The sequence below is a fragment of the Eubalaena glacialis genome, chromosome 7 (assembly GCF_028564815.1).
Source record: "Eubalaena glacialis isolate mEubGla1 chromosome 7, mEubGla1.1.hap2.+ XY, whole genome shotgun sequence".
Lineage (NCBI taxonomy): Eukaryota > Metazoa > Chordata > Mammalia > Artiodactyla > Balaenidae > Eubalaena > Eubalaena glacialis.
The window spans coordinates 23,844,876-23,855,401 of record NC_083722.1 but is presented as its reverse complement, the minus strand read 5'-3'; the positions used below and the strand labels follow the sequence as shown (position 1 = coordinate 23,855,401).

Sequence of the window (10,526 nt, the reverse complement as noted above, 5' to 3'; positions counted from 1 at the left end):
TCCTACCTCCCACGAAGAGTAGATGGCTTTATCTCTCATTGCAGTCATCTCTAAATGCTGTGAGACAAACCTAACATATTAGTATTAGTATTAAAAGTCTTTTTTGGGGGAGGGGGGTGTGACTCGAATGAGACAGTTTGCTGGAGCTGCCACACCTAGCAAGTCTTTGATGGAGGATGGTCATGGAGGAAAGGGCTTGTCAGGAGAGCTGGGTTCCATCTGCCTCTCTATACTTTCACTACCCTTGTGACCTTTCGCAATGAAAAGAAACTCTCCGAGATGGGACAGGACCCAATCCCTGACCTGCTAAATAAATTATGATGGTCAAAGTAATTAATTAATAAAAATGATGTGAAATCTAAGAAATTGTTAAAACTTTCTGAGGCACGACATTTCCATCCACAGGAAAAGTATTGGATAAGGATCTTAGTGGAATGGTTACTAATGAGAGGCAGAGTACAACTTTAAAAAAAGCATTTGCAGGGAGACAAAGATGAAATGAACACAGTTCCTGATCCTAAAGTGGTCCATTGTCTAACATGGGGAGTATAAAATGGTCAGATGGGGTTCAAGGCAGGGCACACTTGGTTCCATCAGGGAAGTTTCAACCAGGGCTAGACCAGTGATTCTAAAACTTGCCTACACATTTGGAATCGCTGAGGGGGCTTTAAAAGATATGAAGGGCTAGGTTCAACCCAAGGGATACTGATTCCATTGGTTTTGGCCATGGCCTAGACATATGGATAGTAAAAACTCCCCAGGTGGTTCTATAAGCAATCAGGTTTAAGGACCATAGCGTAGGAATGCCAAAGACCAAGAGATGTGTGTTGGGGATAAGGCACAGCTTTCAGTAGAAGGAGGCTTTCAGGATGGCATTATTGTTATTATAGTATTATTGAAATATACTTCATGCATGACATAATTCACCCTTTTAAAGCATACAGTTAGATAGTTTTTAGTATAATCCCAAGGTTGTACCACCCTTACCACCAGCTAATTGGGATGATCTTTTAGGATGTGCAGTTCTGATGGGCTGGAAGGCAGAGGAGAGTAATCCACAGGAGGGCAATGTGTAAGCAGTGGCATCCTGATGGGACAGGGCAAGGAAATGGGGGGAGCCCACTTTTACTGCAACCCAGGGGAGATGTCACCAGAGAAGTGGAAGATGATGCCAGACAGCTGGTTGTGGCAGCTGCAGGCTTTGATGGTGGAGTAGAGACCTTATGTGTTAATTCTGCAGATGGGGCAGCTGTGGATGGCTGGGGCCTTATGGTTATGACTAGAGACAGGCAGGAGTTTAGGAAGCCTTTCCAGTTCTCTAGGCTGAGGTAGATGAAAGCCTGGACTAAGATAGTTGCAGTGGGACTGAAAAGGGGTTGGAGGAGCTGACTGTGAGCCCATGAGAGGCAGGGGAAAGGGGATCAGAAGGGACCAAGCTGGTGATGCTTAAAGAGAACTTGGGGAGGGAGAGAGGCTGGTGTGCGGGGAGAGGGGTAGAGTTTGCCTGTACATCTGTTGGGTTTGAGGGGCAGATGGGCCCAGAGGCGCAGATGTCCTGAGGCAGGTTGGAAAGGGAGTCTGGAGAGGTTGGTGTTGGGGTAGATCACGGGGAACCACCTCATTGGGCCTGAATCAAGAGGCTGCCTTGGGAGAGTGTGGATACCTATAGGCTGAGGCCACAGGAAAAGAGACGGGGCTCGGTCTTGGAGTCAGTGGGAGGAGAAGGAGATTATAATGGTGGAAACATCTAGAAGAGTTTGAACTCTTGAGTCCTTCATCTGGGGAAGTGGCTTCTGAGAGGCAGAGCTGCTGAAATCTGCAAATCTGGTCTCAGCGGACTGTTGCCAGTACCTCTGCCGTGCAAGGTGGAGGGAGGGGGTTATGGGAGAGAAGTTGTGCCTGAAGGAAGAAGCCCCGAAAGGCCGGAAACGTGGGGTGTCTCTGAAGCGGCCTTGTGAGACCTTCCCTGCCGTGGGCGGGGAGTCTTCTTTGCAGGGGAGGGAGGCGGTGATCTGGGCGCTTCTGGCGGGGAGGGGCGGGGGGCGCCCTAACTCTGTGCTGCTCAGAGCCTGTCCCTTCGGCATTTGTCTGCACTCACCCTCCGTTTCACCTTCCTGGGGATCCTAAGGCTTTTCTAGCCTCCAGGCTTTTCTAGGCAGCGGAGGCGGCCGGATGGCGGTCCCCGCTCGGGGGAGGGAGGACAGGGACCGGGACGGGGCGGGGACGGGGACGGGGGCGGGGCCAAGTTTTTAAACCTCCGTGCGGGCCGTCTCCGCTGCCAGTGCGCCGCCGCCGCCCGGCTCAGCGCCGCCCGCTCGGCTGCTGTCCCGGAGCCTCTGGGAGGTTGACAAGGTCTGGGCCATGGCGCTGCTCCTTGTCCTGCCGTTTCTAGCCGGCGCTGCCCTTTCTGTGCTCCCGGCTACCGCCGCTGGTGAGTGGCGTTCATTGAGGTCCTGAGCCGGGAGCCTGGGGCGGTTTCAGGGTCCGGGTGGGATTCGGTGAGCGTCGCGGGGACCGTCTCACTTGCGGTGCAGCGGGGTGGGGAGTGGGGGGCGGCGTGAGGTCGGGGAGGGGCCGGGAGCTGCTCGGGGCCTGTGGCCACCACAGCACGTTCCCGCTTTTCAGTCTCTTTCCAACTCCCACCCTCTGCTCCCCCTGCTGCACCCGCCCTCCCTGCTTTCCTCTTCCTCACACATCCCCGTCCTCTGACTCCCCTGGGTGGGAAGGCTGCCCCCAAGCCCGGGTTGCTCCCGTCAGAGGCGATCAAGGGCTCTTGGAGGTCCGACGCTCAGGCGGCCACTTCCCACCGGTGTGTGGGGCGCCCTCTTAGGCCCCTGAGCGCTGTCCTCTCCTCCTGTTCTCAGCTCTGCCCTCTTCCCGTTTCTGGCCTCGGGAATCGGGGAGCTTCCAGGCAGGCAGCGCTCAAGGGCCTCAGTCCTTGGAGTTGGGGGTCTCTTTCTAGTGACCAGGAGCTCTAGGAAGGGCCTAAGGGCCCTGAACCACACTTCCTACTGCTGTGGGCACCGTGGCCGATCCTGACTTTCACTGAGAGAAGCGACAAAATATGTTTTCACATGTTCAGATACAGGGAAGTCATTCTGGCTTATACATGAACTAAGTTGAATTTTGCGCTAAGTAAATTGCCTCTTTGTGGCCTGTCAGACATACATTGTACATCTGCTTTAATTATTAAAGGAAAGGGCACATTGACCAGAAGTAAAGAATGTCCATGTTAAAAATAAAGACTAAATGCCCCTCTTCCTGGGACTCCAACGCTGGTTCACCTTTGATGATAAGACTCCCTTCCCAGGTGCCAGGGCTATACTGTATGTTCTGCATGTGTACGTGCTGGTCTGTTTTTGGTTGTTTGTTTTTAAACCTTGGAGAAATGTAGCCCTGACTTGCTTAATGTTCTTTGTTCTGACAAGATATACAACTGCACTAAAGGGGAATTCCCTGGTGGTCCAGTGGTTAGGACTCGGCACTTTCGCGGCCTTGGGCCCAGATTCCATCTCTGGTCCCGGAAGTAAGATTTTGGAACTAAGATTTTGGCACGGCGAGGCCAGAAAACAAAAAAAAAAAACAAAAACACAACGACAACAGAAAAACCCCACAAGTGTGCTGAAAACCCTGCTTCTCCAGAGCAGTTTCTCAGAGTTATCTGGGAAGCTGGTTTCTGGACTAGTCCTTAATTTGGCTCAAATAAAACTCTGTATTCTTATTATAGATTGTCTATTGATTATTTTCACTGACAGAAGTTAGAGTGTGACAGCTTTGGAGCCAAGGGATTCTTCCTGTGATTTCTGTGGTCTCCACTCCGCACCTCCCCCCTCCCCTGCCAATGTTTACTCTAATTTTCTGCTATGCCCGTGTTCCCACCCCTGATTCTCTCCTTGCCTTCTCCCCTGCCGTCACTTGTGCCCCCTCAGGATTTGTCCTCCCCCTCCCTGCTGTCCCCTCCCCTCTGTGGTTCTCTGATCCCTTCCTAGGGCATCCTCACCCTCATCCCCTTTCCCACCACCGGGCCCTCTCCTCCTCTCATGGCTTTTTTAAAACATTTATTTTATTTTATTTTTTATTTTGGCCACGCCCCCCCCCGCGGCTTGCAGGATCTTAGTTCCCCGACCATGGATTGAACCTGAGCCTTCACAGTGAAAGCGCCGAATCCTAACCACTGGACCACCAGCAGACTCCCCCCTCATGGGTCTTTACCTGCAAGGATCAGACACCTGCATGGCTCCTACCTCCCCCCAGCTTTCACTAACCTTACATTTCTGGGGATGACTTTTGCCCAGGGGGACTTCCCTCCCTCATCACTACCCTATTTTCATCACCAGGGGGAGCTCTGCTGCTAATGATAACTGGGCCTTGAGCACAGTGCACAGGCCCTGTGGGAGGACCTCTCCCCCGGTCTTGGCACCCATCCTCCTAGCTCCGCCCCAGTGCAGGCACCTGCTCTTGGCCCTCGTTCAGTGTGGGCCTTTCACCCAGCACTGCCCCTTCCCCACTCCTGCATCCTAAACCTCACCCTCTTGAGACCTCCACTCTCCAGGCCTCAGCTGCTGGACTCCACTTGCCCTGGTCCCTCTGCACCTCCCCCCATGGCACGTTGCCCAGGTCCCACTCCTTGCCCGAGTGCCTTGGGCCCTCACCACGTTCTCATCAATCACAAGCTTCCTCCCAGGAATCACCACGCCATCCTCACCCTCCCTCAACCAGAGCCCCCCTCCTCTCCTGTCTTCACCCTAATCCAAGGTCCCCCAGAGTCACCCCTGAGGCATGCTCATCCCCTGCCCCCTAATCCAGGCCCTCACCACTGTCTCCTCTGCAGCCCCTTGCCCTTCCTCCTTCCCCAATAGGAATACTACCCTTGGTCCAATTGCCCACCTCCTTGGCCTTCATCACCCTCTCTTAGGTTCACTGACCCCAGTGGGCTCTCACTACCTCAACCATGTATCCAAAATCCTTGTTGATGCCACTTGGTGAGTTGGCCTTTCCCTACAGGGGGTCTTCCCCCAGCCCCGCCCTCCTGTGCTGGCTGCCTGACCCACACCCTCTGTGGAGGTGTGACCTGCCCCCAACCACTCCCACTGTGCAGGTCCCTCCCAATGTGCACCTTGGCTTTCCAGTTCTATTTTCTCTTGCCACCGCTCCTTCTAATTCTCCATGACCCTTGGGCACATGGCACTGACTCAGGCCCCCAACAGCCACCACTCCCAGGGGACACTGGCAGGTCCAGCCACCTCCCCACCTGGGGCCTCACCATGCCTCTTGCACTCTGGGCCCAGACCCACTGCTTCACCTCCACCAGGGGTACTGGCCCACCTTCAACTCTCTTAGGGCCACAGCCCAGCCCCTCAGGCCCCTCTGCCTCGTGCCTCACCCTCCCTTGAGCCCACCTCGTCCATGATGAACCTGCCCCACGGGCAGCAGCCCTTGCTCTCTATCTCACCTGACCAGCCTCTGACCAGTGATGCCTCTGATCCTGGGCTGACACTGCCCCTCCCTCCCCTCTGACTCCACCTCCCCTCACCCTGGTCTTCCTGCCTCTCCCTTGCCCCCTGCAGGCCAGCCTCTCCCCTTGGCCTCCTGCCTGGACCCTTAGGGAGCTGGTGCCTCCCTGTCCTGGCACTTGTCCTGCATGTTTGCCCATCTCCACCCCTCCCTCCACTCCTCAATTCTCCTCTCCTTCACTTCCCTTTTTCTTTTTTCCCCTGTGTTGGAAAAATTCTCATTGTGGTCCCTTGTACATGTGCATGTTCTGCATCCTCAGTCCTGGAGCAGGTCAGGACAGCAGAACTTGTCTGGTAAACATTTGATGTGCACTTGTTTCTGGAAAGCTGTTTCATCTGCGGTTCCCCCTTCCCCAGGATCACACAGTCTTCATTACAACCTCACGGTGCTGTCCCGGGATGGATCTGTGCAGTCCAGCTTTTTCGCTGGGGGACACTTGGATGGCCAGGCCTTCCTGCACTATGACCGTGAGACAGGCAAGGTAGAGCCCCGGGGACTGTGGGCAGAAGAGCTGGGAGCTGAGACGTGGGACACAGAGTCCAAGGACTTGACAGAGACCTGGAAGGACCTCAGAAAGCTTCTAGCAGAAATCCTGGCCCTGCAGGAGGAGAAAGGAGGTGAGAGTGGGGAGAGGCCGAGACTGCTGTGAGGCATTTCACTGGATTAGGGGGCAGGTCCAGAGGACAGAGGTCTGTGAGTTCAGCAGGGGGGTGGCCATGACTCAGCAGCACTGGGAAGACATGGAGGGGAGCAGGGAAGGAGCCCTCTGGCTGGAGTTTCTCACTTGGGTGGGAGGACAGAAGGACATGGGGACTGGAGGAGTCACTGCTGGGGTAGGGTGGGGTGGGGTGCAGGTGTGAATTCCCTCCAGGAGATCGTGGGCTGTGAAATCCGAGAAGACAACCACGCCTGGGGCTTCAGGTTTCTCTACTATGATGGGGAGCTCCTCCTCTCCTGTCACCCAGAGACCAACGGATGTACAGTGCCCCAGTCCTTGGCTCGGAACTGGGCCATGGAAATGGAGAAGTCCAGGGACACAGATGGCTTTCAAAGCAAGTATTACCGGGCCCACGTGCAGGGAGAGCTTTGTGGAAGACTGCGGGGCTCCCTGGACAGGCTTCAGGGAGAGAACAGGTACTGCTCCTGGACCAGGGCCCTTCCTCTCCCCCAGACCCCTAGAGCCTCCACGCCCTGACTCTGCACACGGAGACCCTCCCTGTCCTCTGGGTGCACATTTGCTCTGTTGGCGTGGTGTCCTGCAACTTCCTGCTCTGTTAAATCCATATAGAAAGATGGGCAGGTGGGGAGGGGAATGAACCGCCCCAGTGACAATCATCCAGGGGAGCAGTGGGCCCTCTGACAGAAACTGTACCAATGAAGGTGAGTGTCAGTCAGGAGAGGAAGCCCCTGGGGTGGGCCCCCCTGGCTCCCAACCTGCCTGTCCCAGAAAGTTCCCAGCTGGTCCCCAGGAGCCCACCCCGCACGGCCCGCTCTTCAGCATCAACACGTGGATGCAAGAGAGTGAGGCCCCATCACAGCCCCTCCTCCTGTCCGGCTAAAGGAACTGGGCCCCAGGGTGCAGAACAGACTTGGAGCAGGTCTGGGGTGGGCGAGGGCTCAGCCAGAGGTGCAGAGTGGGGAGCAGCAGCTCTGTTCTCTCCGTCTTCCTTAGAGGGAGCAGGGCTTGGCCCCGGGCCTCACTGGCTCTGTGCTTTCTCCCCCAGTGCCCCCAGCTGTGAACGTGACCCGCAGCCAGGACTAGGGGGGCACAGTCAACGTCACATGCTGGGCTTTCGGCTTCTTTCCCCGGAATATCTCAGCGGCCTGGTTTTGGGATGAGGAACCCATGAGGCGGGACGCCTAGCAGTCAAGGGTGCCCTGCCTGATGGGAACGGGACCTACTGGTCCTGGGTGACCAAAAGTGTTCCCCAAGGAGAGGAACAGCGGGTCCAGCGCCACGTGGAACACAGCGGGAATCACAGTGCACACCCTGTGCCCTCTGGTGAGCCTGGGGTGAGCCTGGAGGGGGTTGTGACCCTGGGAGGGTCAGAGGCCAGGATCAGGGAGAGGAGAGCAGACCTGTGGCTCTGGGGTGCCTGGGTTATATATAATAAGGCACTTTCTCAGGAGAGACCCTGGTGCATCAGAGTCAGTGGCGGACCATCCTGGGTGTTGCTGCCTTTGCTCTTGTTTTTATCATCAGGCTTTGTGTCCTTTGCTACTCGAAGAAGAAGAAGACAGCATCAGCTGTGGGGAGCCCAGGTGAGAAATCTGGGCAGGGGGTGGGGATGGGAGGGGCTCTGCCTGGGATGTAGGGTCCCCCTCGTGTCCCTCTGCACAGATGTAAGAGGATGAGAAACCTCTGTTTCAGGAGCTGGATTTTGTGTTATTTGTGAGAGGAACGGGAGCCACGTCTGCTGTAACCCTTTGGTCCTGCTCAAAGCCAGGGCTGGACTGGGGCCCTTTAGTATCCAGCGGGGCCTCTCTTTGCTCTGGGTGAGACTGGGTGGCAGTCAGGGTTGCGGCTCTCTGCTCTGTTCTCATCTCTTTTTGTCCACTCTCGGCTTGTCAGGCCTCATCTGGGGGGATGTGTGGGATCATATACTGGTTGGAAGGGTCTAGGTCATCATGAATTGATTCAGAGGGAACCTGAAATAAAGTGTCTGTGACCTCGTGGCGTGGAGTTAAAAACTGAGGAGGAATTTAGATGGAAGGCAATGGCTCTTATCTCTTCCTGAATTTCTCTTCCCCAATTTTTTAGCCCTTGTTAAAAATCCAAGTAAAAGAACCACAAGGCTCAAACTAGGGGTCAGTGGATGGTGCTGGAGCCCTGGCCATGATGTCCCCTTGGGAGGTCCCACTTAGAAATCGATGTTTTGCATCTCTGGGAACACACAATTAAGTGTCTATGACCTGGTGGGGAGGCGTTAAAAACTGAAGAGGAATTCAGATGAAAGTCCTGAAATCTGGAGAGCCTGAGGAGGGGGTATCCTTGAGAGAATACAAGTGTTTCCTACCCAATTAACTCATCTGTTTTTTTGTTTAATTTAATTTATTTATTTTTGGCTGCGCTGGGTTTTCGTTGCTGTGCGCAGTCTTCTCACTGCGGTGACTTCTCTTGTTGCAGGGCCCGGGCTCTAAGCCCACGGACTTCAGTAGTTGTGGCCCGCGGGGTCTAGAGCGCAGACTCAGTAGTTGTGGTGCACGGGCTTAGTTGCCCCGCGGCATGTGGGATCTTCCTGGACCAGGGATCGAACCAGTGTCCCCTGCATTGGCAGGTGGATTCTCAACCACTGTGCCACCAGGGAAGCCCCTTATTTTTATTTTTTTGAATTTTATTTTTTATACAGCAGGTTCTTATTAGTTATCTATTTTATACATATTAGTGTATACATGTCAATCCCAATCTCTCAGTTCATCCCACCACCATCCCCCCGCCCCCCACCACTTTCCCCCCTTGGTGTCCATACCTTTTGTTCTCTACATCTCTGTCTCTATTTCTGCCCTGAAAACCGTTTCATCTGTACCATTTAGACATTCTTTTTTTAAATATCCTTTTCCATTATGGTTAATCACAGGATATTTTTTAAAAAATAAATTTATTTATTTATTTTTAATTTTGGCTGCATTGGGTCTTCATTGCTGTGTGTGGGCTTTCTCTAGTTGCGGTGAGCCGGGGCCACTCTTCGATGTGTTGCACAGGCTTCTCATTGCAGTGGCTTCTCTTGCTGCGGAGCACGGGCTCTAGAGCACAGGCTCAGTAGTTGTGGTGCACAGGCTTAGCTGCTCCGCGGCATGTGGGATCTTCCCGGACCAGGGCTCGAACCCGTGTCTCCTGCATTGGCAGGCGAACTCTTAACCACTGCACCACCACGGAAGTCCCATCACAGGATATTGAATATAGTCCCCTGTGCTATACAGTAGGACCTTGTTGTTTATCCATCCTATATATAATAGTTTACATCTGCTAATCCCACACTCCCAGTCCTTCCCTCCTCCACCCTGCTCTTCCTTGACAACCACAAGTCTGTTCTCTGTCTGTAGCACTTTCACTCTTGATGCCTCCGTTTCTTCATCTGAGAAATGGTGAGGACATTGCAGCACTAACCTCTAGGACAGGGTTTCTCACCATTAGCACCATTAACTTATTGGGCCAGATAGTTCTTGGCTGTGGGGGGCTGTCCCGTGCCTTGTGGGACGTTTAGCCGTAGCCCTGGCATCTATCCACTAAGGGCAGTATTTCCTCACTTTACAACACCTGCTTCTGCCAAGTTAGACAACAAAAAATGATCCAGACATTTCAAAATGTCTCCTGGGGTCCAAATCTCCCACGATTAGGACCCACGGAGGTGCGGCCAGGCCAGGAGCTCTGCTTGCCTGGGTCTCCTCTGGGTCCAGGGCAGGGTTAGGTCAGGCATTTGCCCACCTGTGTAGGTGAGCTCCTTTTTTGCCTTGGTCCAAATAAGGCCTTTGCCCCCCCTTTTTTTTTGTCCTGAAAACTTCTATCCATCTTTAAAACAAATCAGTTTCTCCCTTATATCTGCATTCAATGAATCCGTCTTCACACTTTCTTTTGGTGCCTTCTGGAATGTATCAATTCAATCCTAGTAACTGGCATATTTGACATATATGATACATGATACTGCCCTAAGTAGAGTTCTGATTCCTTTAAGGCAGAGAATGTGTTCTCGATTCTGCTATCCAGAGGGCCTAATATAGTTTATTTTACTTTACTTCATGAGGATGTTGCTTCTCCTCTTTAAGATATGAATAACACTTGAATTACTGGGCACTTCTTTTTGACCACACGGCTTGCAGGATCTTAGTTCCCCGACCAGGAATTGAACCTGGGCCCAGAGCAACGAAAGTACCGAGTCCTAACCACCGGACCGCCAGGGAAGTCCTGAATTATGGGCACTTTATTCCTTCATGCAATGTGTATTTATTGCGCACTGTATCAAATATGTGGCATTATATTGTCTCAAGGATCTCATCAGGTAAATAAACTATAT

At 53.5% G+C, this 10,526-nt stretch overlaps 1 pseudogene; it reads left to right on the top strand.

Moving 5' to 3' along the window:
- The first annotated feature begins 2,334 nt into the window (after positions 1-2,334).
- Positions 2,335-9,032, top strand: LOC133095098 (MHC class I polypeptide-related sequence B-like; annotated as a pseudogene).
- Positions 9,033-10,526: the final 1,494 nt, after the last annotated feature.